The sequence below is a fragment of the Orcinus orca genome, chromosome 16, assembly GCF_937001465.1.
Source record: "Orcinus orca chromosome 16, mOrcOrc1.1, whole genome shotgun sequence".
NCBI lineage: Eukaryota > Metazoa > Chordata > Mammalia > Artiodactyla > Delphinidae > Orcinus > Orcinus orca.
Window position 1 is genome coordinate 39,210,516 of NC_064574.1, and position 17,099 is coordinate 39,227,614.

General features: G+C 43.7%; 1 long non-coding RNA gene and 1 pseudogene across 4 annotated transcripts in view; one reads left to right on the plus strand and one right to left on the minus strand.

The window, feature by feature from the left end:
* The first annotated feature begins 423 nt into the window (after positions 1-423).
* LOC117203899 (uncharacterized) overlaps positions 424-17,099 on the plus strand; it is a 398,345-nt gene continuing 381,669 nt past the window's right edge. For all 4 annotated transcript variants that reach the window (XR_007472136.1, XR_007472133.1, XR_007472134.1 and 1 more), the window contains exons 1-2: positions 424-744; positions 15,619-15,757. This is a non-coding gene — a long non-coding RNA (uncharacterized LOC117203899). The remainder of the gene's footprint in view (positions 745-15,618; positions 15,758-17,099) is intronic.
* LOC101281262 (pre-mRNA-splicing regulator WTAP-like) lies at positions 14,868-16,486 on the minus strand (annotated as a pseudogene).

Below are 17,099 nucleotides of genomic sequence, written 5' to 3' on the forward strand. Positions count from 1 at the left end.
AGATTTTCGCCGTTTGATATTATGTGCAGCTGGGAGGCCTCTTGTGGACAGTGTCCTGAAGTTGGCTCTCCCACCTCAGAGGCACAGCACTAACTCCTGGCTGCAGCACCAAGAGCCTTTCATCCACACCGCTCCTTAATTTGGGATGATTCGTTGTCTATTCATGTATTCCACAGATGCAGGGTTCATCAAGTTGATTGTGGAGCTTTAATCCGCTGCTTCTGAGGCTGCTGGGAGAGATTTCCCTTTCTCTTCTTTGTTCTCACAGCTCCCAGGGGCTCAGCTTTGGATTGGCCCCGCCTGTGTGTGTAGGTTGCCGGAGGGCGTGTGTTCTTTGCTCAGACAGGACGGGGTTAAAGGAGCTGCTGATTCGGAGGCTCTGGCTCACTCAGGCCGGGGGGTGGGGTGGGGGGCGGGGGGAGGGGCACGGAGTGCGGGGCGGGCCTGCGGCGGCAGAGGCCGGCGTGACGTTGCGCCAGCCTGAGGCGCGCCGTGCGTTTTCCCGGGGGAGTTGTCTCTGGATTCTGGGACCCTGGCAGTGGCGGGCTGCACAGGCTCCCCGGAAGGGGGGTGTGCATAGTGACCTGTGCTCGCACACAGGCTTCTTGGTGGCAGCAGCAGCGGCCTTAGCGTCTCATGTCTGTCTCTGGGGTCCGCACTTTTAGCCGCGGCTCGCGCCCGTCTCTGGAGCTCCTTTAAGCAGCATTCTTAATCCCCTCTCCTCGTGCACCAGGAAACAAAGAGGTAAGAAAAAGTCTCTTGCCTCTTCGGCAGGTCCAGACTTTTCCCCAGACTCCCTTCCGGCTAGCCGCGGTGCACTAACGCCCTGCAGGCTGTGTTCACGCCGCCAACCCCAGTCCTCTCCCGGCGCTGCGACCGAAGCCCGAGCCTCAGCTCCCAGCCCCGCCCGCCCCGGCGGGTGAGCAGACAAGCCTCTCGGCTGGTGAGTGGCGGTCGGCCCTGATCCTCTGTGCGGGAATCTCCCCGCTTTGCCCTCCGCACCCCAGTTGCTGTGCTCTCCTCCGCGGCTCCGAACCTCCCCCACTCCGCCACCCGCAGTCTCCGCCAGCGAAGGGGCTTCCTAGTGTGTGGACACTTTTCCTCCTTCACAGCTCCCTCCTGCTGGTGCAGGACCCGTCCCTATCCTTTTGTCTCTGTTTATTTTTTCCTTTGCCCTAACCAGGTACGTGGGGGGTTTCTTGCCTTTTGGGAGGTGTCAGGTCTTCTGCCAGCGTTCAGTAGGTGTTCTGTAGGAGTTGTTCCACGTGTAGATGTATTTCTGGTGTATCTGTGGGGAGGAAGGTGATCTCCGCGTCTTACTCTTCCTCCATCTTCCTTGAGCCCTCTTTATATTTCTGCTTCGTTCATTTCTCGCTTTCCCTGAAAACTGACTTTCTCTGCATCCGAGGTAGAAAATGACTGTCCACAGCCTCAGGATTTCTTGACTCGCAGGCCTATCACTGTTGTGGCCTCTCTTGTTGTGGAGCACAGGCTCCGAACGCGCAGACTCAGCGGCCGTGGCTCATGGGCCCAGCTGCTCCGCGGCATGTGGTATCTTCCTGGACTGGGGCACGAACCCGTGTCCCCTGCATCGGCAGGCGGACTCTCAACCACCGCGCCACCAGGGAAACCCGAAAGCTTTGTTTTTAACTAGTCTTTTCCCTCCCTGAAATGGGCTTCCAGAGGCAACTTTGGAATCAAAACCTGAGGATTGAGTCCTTTTATTCTTCCGTGGACTCGGCTCCACCCCAAGCAATGAAGGCCTCAGCATCAGTGGGAGGGAAGTTGGCGGGAGCGGGTGGTGAGAATCACTGGGAATGAAAATATTTTGGATAATATTTCAAATGATGGCGCCAGAGCACTCTCGGGGCCCGTGAAGCCCTGCAGCTCCTGCTCTGGTCCCTGCAAACATCCTTATTTGCTTTTCTCCTTCTTTTACTCCCCTTTTTCCTCTTCCTTCCTCTCTTCCTCTATTCTGGGTTCCCTGAGTTATTATAGCTCTGGCAGCAGGACCAATGTGATTGAGCAAGATAAAGTCAAAGATACTTTACCTTTCCTGTGCAAAATTCAAAGAAATAGCGTTCTCAGAGAGCACATAATCTTTTTCAAATTGTCAGCAGCATCTAAAAGTTTCTCTCTTTTTTTCCTTTTAATTTTTTTAAGCTAAAGCAAAAGTGAAAAGCAGCGGAGTTTGCATTTCCTATGAAATAATTTCTCTTATACATGGCTTTAGATGTCAAGCTTGGGGGGATATTACGGTGACCTCAGTGGAGCCTACTGATGTTTAAAGCTAGTACATGTTAGTAGGAAAAGTGTGCGTACACTGAGAACTATTCTCTGGAACTCAGCAGATAGGTATGTTGAAAAGATAATTATGCAGTCAGAGGGAAGCTCCGTTTCAGCGTGCTGACGGCCATTTCCAAATGCACGCAAGTCTGCCTGTATTGAAAATCTTTCCACAGACAGCCAGGGAAAAGCACTGCAAATCTGAGAAGCAAACTGTAAAAATGCAAGCAGTTGCTAGAGCACCGGAAGGCTCAGGGGAGAGACCTTGGGAAGCCAGCGCTGGAAATGGTCATTTAAAGAGATTGGGCTTCTTCTGAATAGTATATTCCGTTTTTATTTTTTTCTGGTGACGAAATTAGTATGGACATAATTAGGATCCTAGAAATTTGTGTTAGATTTTAATGTTGAGATTACTTATCTTGATTCATCTTTTAATTATTCGCATCCAGAATACCTTATATCCAGCTGGCTCTTTTCTTAATTTGGATGGTGGTTGTCATTGTTATTGTTTGAATTAGAAGCCTAGCCTCTATGTTAACAGTTCCTTGTATGCAGTTAACAGATATTCTTTAACAGAATATAATGGTCTGAGGCTCTGGGGCACAGGTCAAGTTCTAATCCTTGATTTGGACCGTGATTACACAGGTTACATTTTGTGAACATTTTAATCTGTCATTTTTCTGTTTGGATGTATTATTTACCTCAAATAGCTTACTTTGGAAATTCAGAAAAATGGAGGCACATCTATAAAATCATTTTTATATAGTTTACACATTAAAGCTCATTTTATTATTAATTTCAAACCCAGGAATATCCCAGGGCAATTAGTAAAGGTGGCTGGGTATACAAAATTTGTGAGATAAAAGGAATTTTAAAATATTGTAACTCATCCCCTTCATTTTGCCAGTGAAAAAGATAGGGACCAGAGAGTCAAGGAACTTAAGAAATCCTGGCTCATAAGTGGTAGAGGCAGAATTTGAATGCAGAGCCATCTTTTCCACTATGCCATTTGCATAGTAACGTATGGACTCTATGCTAGATAATATAAGAGCCTATCTTTTATTTGAATATGAAACATTGTGTATACATCATCTCATTTAATCCATAAAACACTCCTGTTGGGAGATGGAATTTTTATTCCCATTTTTCAGATCAAGAAACTGAGGCTTCTCTAGATAAGTGACTTAGCCAAGGTCACAGCATGAGTGTTGGATTTGAATTTGTCTATCGGTATATCGTTTTTTGTATACATTTAAAAAACATATGCCAATCCTTTATGTCCTTAGGTATTAGCATCAGCATGCTATCTACTTAAATGAGGGTTTTACCAACCACAATAAGTCTAACTATGATATTAAGCCAGTGAGCACAGGGGCTGCTAGGAAGGACTTGTTCACTGAACAAAGACCTCTTCAGCCCTTGAATGGAAATTAAAATTTTCTGTGGTGGAGTAAAACTAAACTGGGCTTGGCTGCCCACCCTAATGACATGTCCTGTACCCACATGAATTTAGGGAAGCAAATAGTTGGCCTCAAGGATGCCAGCCACAGACTTGTGTGAAAGCCAGACACCTTCACTCCAGAATTATGAGCTGAGTCTAGCTCAGTGCTCTGTGAAAATAGGTACTTTCTGGATGATTTGTGATTGCTTGGATGATGGCATAGACACTAAATGCTGTCATTACTGAGCTATAATGACTGGAAGTAATTTTTTCTCAGCATCAGGGACCACAGAGAACTTGTTCTGTGCCTGTTATGAGTCTACATCAGAGAAAAATTCATTCGCTCAAGGAAAGTTATTAAAATACTCTAATTCAATATTTGTGTGAGAAATCATATAATTGTCAAATTACAGGTGAGCAAGGTCAGTGAGCTCTTTTGTTTCTTCTTTCTGGGACCCACTGCAAATTTCTTGTGTTTACTGTGTTACAGCTTCTTAGATGAATGATTTGTCCGTTTGAGTGTGGGATTAAAGACACATGTTCTTGACATAAAAGCCAAATGCAGCTGAAAGATCTACTCTGCTAGAATATCACCATTCATAGTGCTACCGTTAGCGTGTGTGTTTTATCCAAAGGCGACCACAGCCCTGTTTTGTATAGGACAGTCTTGATTTGTCAACAATAAATGAGAGATCATTCTTGGAGCTACTGACTTGAACTCTTACCTTATCCTTAACTTGTCCCATCACTCAAAGAGTTTAACAGTTTATCAGGGAGCCTAAAATAAGTGCACAAGTCATTTTATCTTTTCTTGATTTTCACATTGAAATGCACCATAATTTTTCTCATGTTCCTTTGAGAGTCTTTCTATGGTATTTTTATTTTGGATGGGGAAGGGGTCTTTTGTTTGTTTGTTTTTTCTGCTTTTCAGCCCCTAAAGGAATTCTCCAATTCTCCAAAGAAAGTGCAAACTTTCTTTCCTTTCAGTATATACCTTCTCATTCCATGATCTCATCCACTCTCTTGCCCAGTACTTTTCAAACTTTAGTGGACATAAAATCATCTGGAGAGTTTGCTAAAATACAGAAATTCTGACTCAATAGGTCTGAGGTGGAGCTCAAGAAAGTGTCTTTCTTGGTGGGGGAGAGATAAGTTAGGAGTTTGGGGTTTAACATATATACACTACTGTATGTAAAATAGGTAAACAACAAGGACCTACTGTATAGTACAGGTAACTGTACTCAATACCTTATAAAATAACCTAAAATGGAAAATAATCTGAAAAAGGATATATATATGTATATGTGTGTGTGTATATATATATATATATATATATATATATATAAAAAACAGAATCACTTTGCTGTACACCTGAAACTAACACAACATTGTAAATTAACTATACCTCAATTTAAGAAAAATAGTGAAAAGGAAAGTGCATTTCTTATATTCTTCCAGATGATGCTGTTGGTCTGTTGACCATGCTTGAAGTGGTCCTGCTCTGCAACTCAGATGGTCACATCTAGGTAATGATACCAAGTTCTAGGCCTTTCTCAAGAGCTTGACACTGATTTTTCAAACTGCCTTCTGGAGGGCTCTCCTGGATACACCTACCAGAGTCTCCTGTGTAGACTGCCCTCAGCATTGCCACCTCATCTCCTTACCTTCCTGTGTCTACTAATAGCACCTGTTTTATCCCAGGTAGCCAAGCTTGAGGCCTCAAAGTCCACTTGCTCATATCTCTCATCTTTTGGCTTTTGTCCTTTGGTGCCAAATCCAGCAGAGCCCACCTAATTAGCAACTCTCACAGCCACAAGCTCCACTTGTGCTCCCCAATTTAGCTACAACCATACCAAGCGCTCAAATGGCTTTGTGTCTTTAAAAGTGCTGTCTCCTCAGCCTGTAGCAACTGTTTCCTTCTTTTTTACCTATTACATGGCTACAACTGATGGGTCATGGATGGATGGAGAGCAGGGTTCTATTATTTTAGAGACTAGGGTAATTTAGACTAGAGATTCCTAAAACAACCTAGTTCAATTTAGATAGAACATTCTTGAGGGTAAGTTGGAGTAAGGATCTGTTTCTTCCTCTGTTTTTCTCAGCTCCACCCAACTGCCTCTGAGGTCCACGTCACCCACATTGACTGACATCCTACTTGGTGACCTTAGTTTGCCTTATATTGTACCTCTTGCTGCCCCTCCCCCTCCCCTTGAGTAATAAGCTCTTCATAATAATTTTAGTGTCATTCTATCTTCCAAGTAAAAATTTTAAGGTCTAATAGGAAGTCTATTTGGGGGACACTTTTTCAGTTTATGAGAAACCTAGGTCAGAGTACCTGAACTGGAAACTGACCAATAGAATAAAGGTAGCTCTAAACATTCATGAATATTTCAGATTTCCACAGCTTTTCCTTTTAGAGCATGACAGATTTTTGAAACATTTGTTGAAAGCTTTTCGAAAACATATTACCCATTTCTGTGCTTTCTGAAACAAAAATTCAGAACTAAACTTGTCTTTTCTTGATGATTCACAACTGCCATAGCAAATACCACTTTCTGTGTCATGATGTGTTTTTCTGTCTTTTCTCCAGTTTCCGGTTGTGGCTTTAAATGTAGCTAGCCTGCAGCTCTCTGCCTTAACAAAGTGCTGATTTTAATTGGCAGAGTCTGGCAAGTTAGATAACCAAGAATGTAACAACCATACGCAATATATGTCAATAGGCTCAGGGCGAACTGAGGACCCATATGCTAAACCATGATTTTCAGCATTTGTACTTTATCACAGTCATTTCAACAACCCAGAGTGACTCTGTCTTTACTTCCTTTTCCCTCTTCCCTGGCTCTCTCCTTCCTTCCTTCCTTCCTTCCTTCCCTTCCCCTCCCCTTTCCTCCCTCCCTCTCTCTAAATCTCTCTTTCTTTTTGTAAACGACTTTGGATTGCTCAGCTATGTCTCTGTTTTCTACATAGCTGTGTCCTCTGGTGGAAGACTGACCTTCAGATGAGTACAACTCAGTTACGTTTTCACTCTTTTACGAATGTAACGCGTCTTCATTTCTGAGAAATACGCTTATTTAAAGCTCCCATTTGATACACTGGCCCCATTTGCATATTTTGTTTTTTGCAAAATGTAAGTTGAAATTTTAAATCATTTTGCATAATGAGGACTTAGAGTACACGGTCTAGAAATGGCCTTTACTCTAGTGGCATAAATCGTGTTAATTACAGGAGATTTTGGAGTTAATTGGGAAAGAGGAAGGAGAGGTATTATATTGGATTAAAACTGTAGTGTTAACTGCCAATCTCTATTGCTAGTTACATTCTATATTGACAAACTTAACTTGCTAAGGGCTAAAAATTGATTTGTCCAGCCTCATTTCCATTACAGTTAAAGTCATATGTGAAACAGCAACAAATTTTGCAAAGGAGAAAAAATGTATCTGTCCTCACAATTAACTAGGAAATTGGCATTTTGGTATTTCTGGCTATTGGGTCCTTATTATACAGAATATAACTGTTAAAGATGTGATATCCTGAAATGGCAGCCCCCAAAAACTTAGTTAACCTTTTCTATGCTCTCGCAGTAAGGTTAGATGCACCCCTTGCACTATGAAACCTAAGTGTAACTGTAGACTTTTCCTTTTTAGCTAATCGGTTACTATGTATCTGCAAAACAAGGTACTATGGCATATGAAATTATAAGACAGATACATTCCCTATCTATGAGGACCTGCTATTTTGCTAGAAAGGCAAGACAAATGAATAAAACCTATGGTGAAGGCACGTCTTGTGCATGAAGCCAGCACACACAGAGTTCTTTCAGGAGCAAAATCGCATGGGTAGATGTTAAGTGAATAAGGAGATAAAAGAGATCAGTGTGGGCTGGAGTTGGGAAGAAGTTCTCCTGGAGGAAACAGGGCTCAATTTTGACCTTAAGTGTTCTCTAGAAAAAAGTGGAGCAATGAGGCAGAGATGGTTCACCAGAGTCCTGCCCAAGATGGAGGTTACCTGGGATACATGAAGTGAGAGGAAGGGTTAGTAGAAAAAAGAGACCTTTAAGGATGCTGAGGAAAATGGCTGTGTAGCAACCATCCCTGTGATTTGAGAAGCTGGTATTTAGAGTGTAGATAAGTGATCTACACTCTGAATACCAGAAGAGAAGAGTGCTGCTTCCTCAGAGCCAGTGGGAGGGAAGAAGGGACAGAAGGATGTTGACAGCACTTCTGATGGGCAGCTGGAGACTTTTCAGGAAAGCAGATGTTCTTCAGCTGGGATCCTTAGAAGCTGAGCCTGAGACAGTGATTCTGGGACTGGTGATTTATTGAGGGAGAGAGAGAGCAATAGGAAAAAAACAGGATAGGGCAAGGGAAGAAGTCATCAATACAGGCTTTCCACTAAAATTGAGCCTCAGCTGATCCCATGGGAGTTCTAGAATGTGAATGGCACCAGAGGGCTGTTCTGTCTGAGGAAGCTTCTGTAGCCTGTGTCCATCAGTCACTAGCCAGCTGCAGGTTGCCTCCAGGTCAGAAGAGGGAGGGCATAACCTCCCAGGCATTTCCAGTCACATGGCTTCTGTCTGCTGAAGGCCATTCTCTGGCAAAGGGGGAAGGTATGAGTCACTGGCAGCCAACACTGACACAGTTGGGAGAGGTGGTACACCTGCCCAGGAAAGGGGATTGGGATGGGGACCCAATGAATCCACCAGGTAGATCTTCTTACTCTTAAATAAAATGCTCTTTATCAAGTTCCCTCCTCCAAGTTGGTCGCTTACTCTCACAAGCCAGCTCTCTGATGCATCCTTAATTAGAATGTAAAAACAGTCCTACCGTTTCTGAAAGTCCCTCCCTCACTCCCCAGCGATCTACAGATGTCACCTCCCCTTTGTTCCTGGTTTTGTCAGATTCATAGCCTAACCTAAATATTAAGTAGCAAAAGGCTTTATATCTGTTTCAGCCAGCTTCCAGAGGAAAGGTAGGAGGGCCTTCGGGGGATAAATTCTCTCAACCATCCCATAAGTGATAGTCCTGGATATTGGCTACTGGGACAGAAATCACTGTCTTCTTGCCTGAACAAACTGATGGACATATAGAGGACCATTTTTCATGTAGGAAGACAGATTTGTCTTGTTCTCAGTGATACATGTGCAAAAGCACACACACTTTAGTGTTATCCAGACCTAAGACAACAAAGGCCCACTCACCTAGAATTTTAATATTTGGAGAAATCAGGGCAGGAAGAGGCGTATTTATTTCTAGCCAGAAAGTTTTGACTCTGGCTGCATGTTAGAAACCTGAGAAAATTAAACAGAACAAAATAAAGTAATATCTAGGTGGATTAAACAGAATCACAGCATAGAGACAAGGGGTGCAAGGATTGGTATATTTTAAAACTCTCAGAAGACTCTAATATATAGCCAGGAACTAGTCTCTATCAGAGAGCTATTACTATTCAACAATCCACTAAAGCTCAGTGCATTAAAACAGCAAGCCTTTATTACTGGACCCTCTTGAGTCTGAGGGTCAGCTGGACAGTACTTCTGGTATAGGCTGGGCTTACTCATGCCTCTGGGGCTCAGCTGTGCCTTGGGGAGGTGGTTCTGCTAATCTTGGCCAGGTTCTCACATGGCCGGGGGTCACCTGGCTGTTGACTGACCTAAGGGGGCCAAGCCTGGACAATTGGGCTCTGCTCCGTGGGTCTCTCCTCCTACAGTATGTTCAGATCGAGACTTGGCAGAGCTCCAAGAAACAGAGAAGAAACACACAAAGGCTCTTGAGTTCTAGGCTTAGAACTAGTAGGGCTTCACTCTGCCACATTCTGTTGGCCAAAGCAAGTCACAAAGCTGGCCTGGTGTCAGAGCAGGAAGAGACCCCAAAGTTCGAGGGCCACGTGTGTTGATAGAGGGAGGCCAATAATTGAGGCCAATAGTGCATTTGATCTACTAATTAGACAGAACCCCTAACTTTATGGTAGGACAACTGATTTGTCAAAGTGGTTAATTTAAGACTTAGATATTTCATCTACAGACCTGTTCATTGGCCCCTTCCCCCAACCTCATTCACAGCTCTTAATCTGAAGTTTGGCCTGTAGCCATGGCACAGACATATGTACAATAAAATACATATCTATCTCTACTTTTAAACGTCTAGTTCACTTTTGTTTTGTTTGTGCTCTGGACTCAACTTAGAGAGATCCACAAGTAGATGGACAAGTGAAAGCACATACTTGAAATCCATTTTCTAAAGTATTAGCAATGGAACATTAATTGTGAAATATGAACAGCTGGGGTATGTTCTAAGAAAGTGAGCGTTTACTCTCTCACATTTTGACAATCCACTCTAATTCTTCTTACTATATTTTTGTGGGTTTCCTTACCTGAAGAAGTGTCGATCTGAAGTTGGTGGAAAGATAATGGAGGAGTAAGTTTCCCGTGTACCTTCAATCTGGACAGAAACACGTTGAAATACTTATACACCTGCAAATGACCTGTCATTCACTTCCCAGCAGATTTTTCAAAGTGCAGATGAAAGATATTGTTTTCTCTTTGGGTTTTTCCATGACTGGTGCCTTCACCATCTGGCCCTGCCTTTTCTACTTAGCTTCACCTTCTCTGGCCTAGGATCTGGCTTGACTAGAGTCATTCCTGGCCCATTAATCTCACTCATGTTGTTCCTGCCTCTTCCTCCACCTCCCTGGCGTGTCATCCCCTTCCTCATCTCTCTGCTCTTTCAGATCCTACTATGTTCTCAAGAAACTGCTCCAAACTGTCCTTGGGGTCTCCTAAGACTGTTTTGGCCACACCAAACCTTCCGTCCTTTGAACAGCCATATAACTTATTATCTGAACCCACTGACACTGTTCTGTCTTGAACAGCTGTCTGGCTTTTCTAGGTATGTACGCTGGCCTCATCTGATTGGCCTGTGAGTCAGGTGTGTCAAGGCAAGTTGACTGTTTTGGCTGCTTAGCTATAGCTGGACACAGTCACAGGAGTGTCAGCTCCACTAGGCCTGGGAGTCCTTCTGCTTTGCTCATTCCTGTATCCACCACACTGAGCACATAGAAGATGCACAACCACATCTATTGAATGAATGAAGAAGAGCAGGCAATCAATAAATAATAAATTGGTGTTTCAGCAATAAGAAACAATGAACATTTTGAGTGTGGTAGGAATCCAGTGTTTGTACATTTATCTATTAAAAATGAGCCCTTATTATAGGGAAGGCATTGGGGAGTTAAGCATAAATGAGACCTCACTGTGCCATCGAAGATCTCACAGCCTGATGGGGGGAGGCCACTGTTATTGAGTGCCTTTTGTATACCAGGTGGTATCGCAGTTACTGGCTTGTGTTATCAGCAAATGCAATGATGTTAAAGGGCCCAAACCCTAGGACTTGAACTGTATGACTGTTGACTTCCAAACAGCTGAGGGCCTTGAACAAGCCATTTATCTGTTCTGGGACTCAGGGTTCTCAACCTATGAAATGAGGAGAACATCAGAAAGGCACCCTCTAGTTCTCACTTTCTTTGACTGGATTGTCTTAAGAAAGGCTTAATAGCCTTCTGATGAAATGACATGATTTCAAATTTATGAGGACAAATGCCAAACTGAAACGTGTGTCATCTTTCTTTTAATTGTCTGGCAGGCCTTTCAGTGCCAGCACAACCTGCCTTCACGCCAGTGTGGTTGAGAATATTAAGGTTCTCAAGGCAACTCTCCTAAGACATTTACCCAAAATGCTATTCAGCATCTCACATCCTACCATCCTGAATTGGTTAACACGAAACAACACAGCAAGAACAGAAGTTATTTCTTCCTGACTGGGCCTAATCTAAAGGGTATTTTGTTGAATTCTGTTTCTCATCCACCTACCCAAATTCCCTTTGAACCTGCCTAGGAACAGGATGTAATGTGTGGAAATTGATCACTGTTAGCAGTTGCCTCAACAAACTCAACAACTCAGTAGAAGAGTGTTGGTACTGGCTCTTCCCGGACCTCAGTGTGGAGTCCTCAGCGTTGTCCCCAGAGGGGTTGGACAGGATTCTAGCCCCTGTGTGACTCAGGAGTGGTGACCTGTCTCCCTCCAGACTCACCGTGGCCACCATCATCATGGGGCTTTATCTGCCCCGTGTTTGGAAGGCTGTCCAGTTTTACAAACTTCCAGACTGAGCACTTCTATAATCTCAGCCCCAAAGGGAGCAGATACTGCACTTCACATTGGTGCATTAACCTATTTAAAATGTCAACAAGGATGGATTCTTTTATGAAACTAACACAGTATTGTAAATCAACTATGCTTCAGTTTTTAAATAAGGGATGGATTCCTTCAATGCTCATCTTTCTGAGCCTCTCAGCATTGAAAAACACTTTCCTGCATGGACCGCGCTTGCCTGTCTTCCCCGACGTTGCAGCAAATGTCTCCGTGCCAGGTGGGCCACGCTGCAGTCCCCCACAGTCAGCCAACAAGAGGCCTGTTGAGCCAGAGGGAAAACAATGTCCAAAAGCCTCCATGGAAAGCACACTGTATCTCACCCCTTTTGGGCATCTATGGGTCTAAGTTGGCTGAAACCTAAACGTGCATGGAAGTTGAATTCTCCCAGTGACACGGGGCAGTGCCGGCCAGCATCCCAAGGGTGTGTGCTTACCATACAGGCGACTATTACAATTTTGTGACAGGAAATGGGCTGGTCAGATCAGTCTCTGAGTGAGTTTGTCACCGTGAGCGCAAAATGTTGCCTGTGGAAAGTGGAAGGAAGGCTCCCTGTCTTCGAAAGAATCTCTGCCTGAGGGCAGGAGACATGTGCTTGCTGGAGGCTGTCTTCTTGATGACACCCCGGTCCCAGACAGTGACCAGCATTTACTTGTTGCAGGTGGCTTTCCCATTAGTGTTAAAGGCAAAGAATTTGCAATGGTGTGTAAAACCCTCAAGGACCGGCCCCACCCCTTAACTGTCTCCTAATCCAAGGCCTTCCTCACTTGTTTTGGTCACTTAGCCTTCTGACTACCCCAAAACTGAGTGGTTGAAGGTGACAAAAATCATTCATTTTGCTCATAACCCTGGGGTTATGTGAGAAGGCTCAGTGCTGCTGTACACGGTGTCAGTTGACTGGGCTCAACCCTGGGGGCTGGAGCACGTGCTTCTGCTTCTCATGTGGCTGTGCAGACAGCTGGAAGCTCAGCCTCTGTCCCTCTCCATGTGGGCCTCTGTGTGGCCTGGGCTTCCTCACAGCATGGTGGCTGGTCCCAAAGGTAAACATCCCGAGAAAGAGAGCGGAGAAGAAGCTGTTCTGCCTTTTATGACCAAGCCTGGAGGTCACCTAGCATCTCTTCTGTCATACTTGCCGTACACTACAAGTCAGGGCAACCACAAGGTCCTGCTTAGGCTCAAGGGGAGGAGACATAGACTCTTGATAGAGGGCAGGGATGGCAAGGCTCTGGAAGGTCGTGGGGGAGGGGAATATTGTGGTGGCCATCTTTGGAATATAAAAGCTGGGCTGTTTCTGTATCACACCGGGCATGTTCCCTCTCAGGGCTTGGCGTTCACATTCTGTTTGTAATGCTCTTCCCTTGGTTATGCATGTGTCTCACTTCCTCAACACCTTGGGTTCTTGACCCAAATATTTTCTTCTGCAAAATGAAAACCCATACCCTAATCCCTTCCCTGCTTTCTTTTTCTCAATAGAACTTGACACCATTTACATACTGTATGTTTTACTTATTTATTCTGTTTTTTTACTACTCCTGTCCTTAAATTGTAAGCTTCCATTAAGGGAAGGATTTCTGTCTGTTTTATTCATTGCTTTTTTTCCAAAACTGAAAGAGTGCCCAGCACATAGTATAGACTCAATAAATATTTGAGTAAATTAATGAGCAACTCCCCTTATAAAACATAAGACATGGCAGTGATTATTCTTATTTCCTTTGGTCCTTAGGTCTCAAGGGCAGTGCCAAGAATATAGACACTTTATGATAATTTAATTAGTGAACAAGTTAAATAAACATAATGGTTTAAAACTGTTTCTTGATTTGAAAAAATCAACAATAAACCAGCAGCCTCCAAACACAGTCCCTTATTCCCCCTTCTCATCTATAAAGTAACGGCGCCACCCAGTATGGATATTAAATTCTGCTCTAACAGTGCTGCTTCTGCCTCCAATGAGAGCCGGGGAGTTATCAGAACAGAAAAAGGAGAAATCGTGGGGGATGCCCAAGAGAACAGACACGGCTCTGACAGTGAACCTCTGGGTACCTGCCTGATCGTTCCTCTGTTGTTTGTTATCTGAAGGGGTTGACCTGTAGGTCAAGTCGGGAGGAAGGTGGCTTTCCCCCCACGTGGTTCAGTGTTCACAATTCAGATAATAGATATCTTAGAAAATGGGAAGAAAGCAGGAAGACAGTTACTTCACATGTTATCAGGTAGTCGACTGGGCACTTGACTGGGCACTTCTGCCTTGTGCTTGTTGACACATTCTCCAGAGGTGTTTGGAATAAAATAGTGGCATTTCAAAATGGATTAATAAAGGACGCTCTAAATTGGATATACTCTTGAATTTTGCTGAAATATTATTCACTAACGAATACAAGTTGGTATCCGGCTGGAATGCCCTGGACCCCATCATCAGGTGTATTATTCCTGAAGTTCAAAAGAAGTCTGCTCTGAGATGTGCCGATGATGACATTTCAATGGATGTTGCATTTGGCATTTTTCTTTCCCTGACAAAGTAAAGAGAAGCAAGAACCGTGGCCCCAAAGAGCTCCAACTTGGTGGACAGGATGGTGACAGTGACCTAGATGTGTCACCTGAGTCACACAGGGTCCCTGTCACTCCCTCGTGCATCAGGACCCTGAATCTGGGACTATCTAGGAAAAAGGCAGAGGGTGGCCTGTTCTCTTTGGGAGTGTATGAGGCAAAGGGCATCCCCGGACCTGCCAGGGTTGCTTCCTCCTAAAGCAGAGGTCACCAGAATGAAAGGATCAAACATGCTTTGAGCTCCTTCTGTGACAAGGTATGGAGAATATAAACTATTAATGTAATTTATGGACAGGAGCACTTTGCATATAAATGAAGCAACCAATGGCCCTTTTGATTGGCATTTATGTCTCCTTTTATAGAGATCACATAGAGTAGTGTTATAATTCTTGACAGTGTTTTTTTTTTTCAAGGCACATTTAATTTAATATCAAGAGTGCAATACAAAAGGCCCAAATACAATGAAGGAACACATTCCCCCATTAACACCAATGACAATGCTCTTTCAACATGTGCCTGTTGAATGGAATGGGGATTTAATAAATTTCACTACTGAAAAAAATAATGCAGTGAGTCTCATCACAGCTAATATCCTTATACAATCTAGTTGTGAAATGAATGTTTATAATGCTTCAAACAGTTTAGACCTGAAGTTTGATACCACACCTTCATTATTCGTACAGTCCTCAATAAGATTATCTACAGTATTAGCAACCATTCAAAGAACAAACCATTGAGTAAAACCACATTGATTTAAGGCTCAATCAAGTAATATGGAGCCCCAAACTAAATGGTTAAATATAAGAACTACTTGTACTGACATCTATTATTTGATTCTCTCATGACTATTAAGTTGGTTCTTAGAAAATAAACCCTTTAAAGGCAAAATTCACCTCATGTGAGTTTGACCCAGAAGTTCAACAACAATCACGAAGTCCACAGTCTTATTGGCAAAACTGATATACAGTGTCTCTAAGTCACTATGCTCAATGTTAAGAGCGACGCATATGCCATCTTTACATTTACTGGAATTTTACATGTTCAGTCCATGATTTTAAATCTCTAGGTTTTCATTCCTCCAAACTGTCTGAAGACACAGTGTGCCACAGACTTAAGACTTCTGTTTCTCCCTCTATTTTCTTCAAACAGAAACACTTCTCAAGTGTCTACATGTCCCAGAAGGGGAATTTTTTGGAGGTGGCCACTTCTTCGGAATAGTCCGACGCCATCAGGCCTCTGAAGCAAGGGGAGGGGGAAGAGAAAGAAGCTGAAACACAAGGTTCATCTGGTAAGTTTTACATTAACCATTACAAGCTGGATAGTATAAGAATGTGGCTTTTTGGCTCAAAAAGTCTGAGTCTTGGTGTGGAAACGAGTCCTTGGCTGTCCCACCACAGCTTTCTCGCAATGGGACTGTCAGGGAAGTCTTGACTGGGGAGTATGATTTGTGGGCTTGTTCCAGTTTGTCTTTAGTCTGTTCCAGTTCACCTTTCATTTTTAGGGAAAACAAGTTGATTTCTGGGTCTACCATTGTTGATCTCAGCTGGGCAATGCTGGGCACTGGACTTGCTTGAGGTACTGGATTTGAGTAGTACACTCTTGCAGCTCTTGCTCCTTGGTTGCTAGTTGCATTACAATAATGTTTTCCCTGCGTGCAGACTCTTGCTGTTGTTGCTTTAGTTTTTCTTCAGATTCCCTTAAGCCAGTTACATCATTAGAGTTAAGATCTGTGTACTTGCCCTCCAAAGCTTGTACATACGCTTCGTATTGTTTCCACCTGAGAATGAATTCATCTCGTGCCATAACTTTGAAGTCTGTTTCACTCAGTCGAACCTTTTTAGGAAGAGGTTCCTCGTTGGTCATCTTGAATCCTCTCCTGACGGAGGCCGCGCCGGTGCCTCCCAGTCACGTAGGCTGACCCCGCACTACCCGCTCGCTGCCCAGGCCGCCCGACCCCGCTGCCGCCGGCGCCCGCGCTCCTCCTCCCGCAACAGCCCCGGCTCTCCCATTTATTTGCGGGTCTCGCTGCCACAAAATGGCGCTGAGGCTCTTGACAGTTTTGATTGTAAAATATATGGGACTTTAAGCTCCCTGGAAGAAAGCAAAGATGATTAATATTAATAATGGACAACTAAGTACACAGCAGACATGAGTAATATGTTTTGTATTTATATCGCTATTGTTTTGACTCACTGGGAAACACTATATGCTTTATTGTCAGGAATGCAGTTATGATAAGACACTCTATTGTCTAGGTCACACAGAAGAAGACATTCAAGCTAATCCCTAAATCCTATTAATTTATTTACTCACATTACAGAAAAAACAGTAGCCATTTGACTCTACCATTCAAACTAATGTATTCAAAGCAATGTGCCTGATTAAAGACATAGATCAAAATTCAAAGAACTTCATGCAAATGCAGTTAGTCCCAGAATCGTTTGGAAGTGTCCAGGAAGGCTGTGGATCTCAAAAGAAAAATAAATAAGAGACTGAGCAAATCAAAGCATATTTATATCACAGTGATGAGTGTATTTTGTGCTTTTTCTTTTGTTTTTTGTTTTTTTGGTTTGTTTTTCCTTCTATGTGCAGGAGGCTGAGTGAAGCAACTCTGGGCTCTGTCAGTAAAA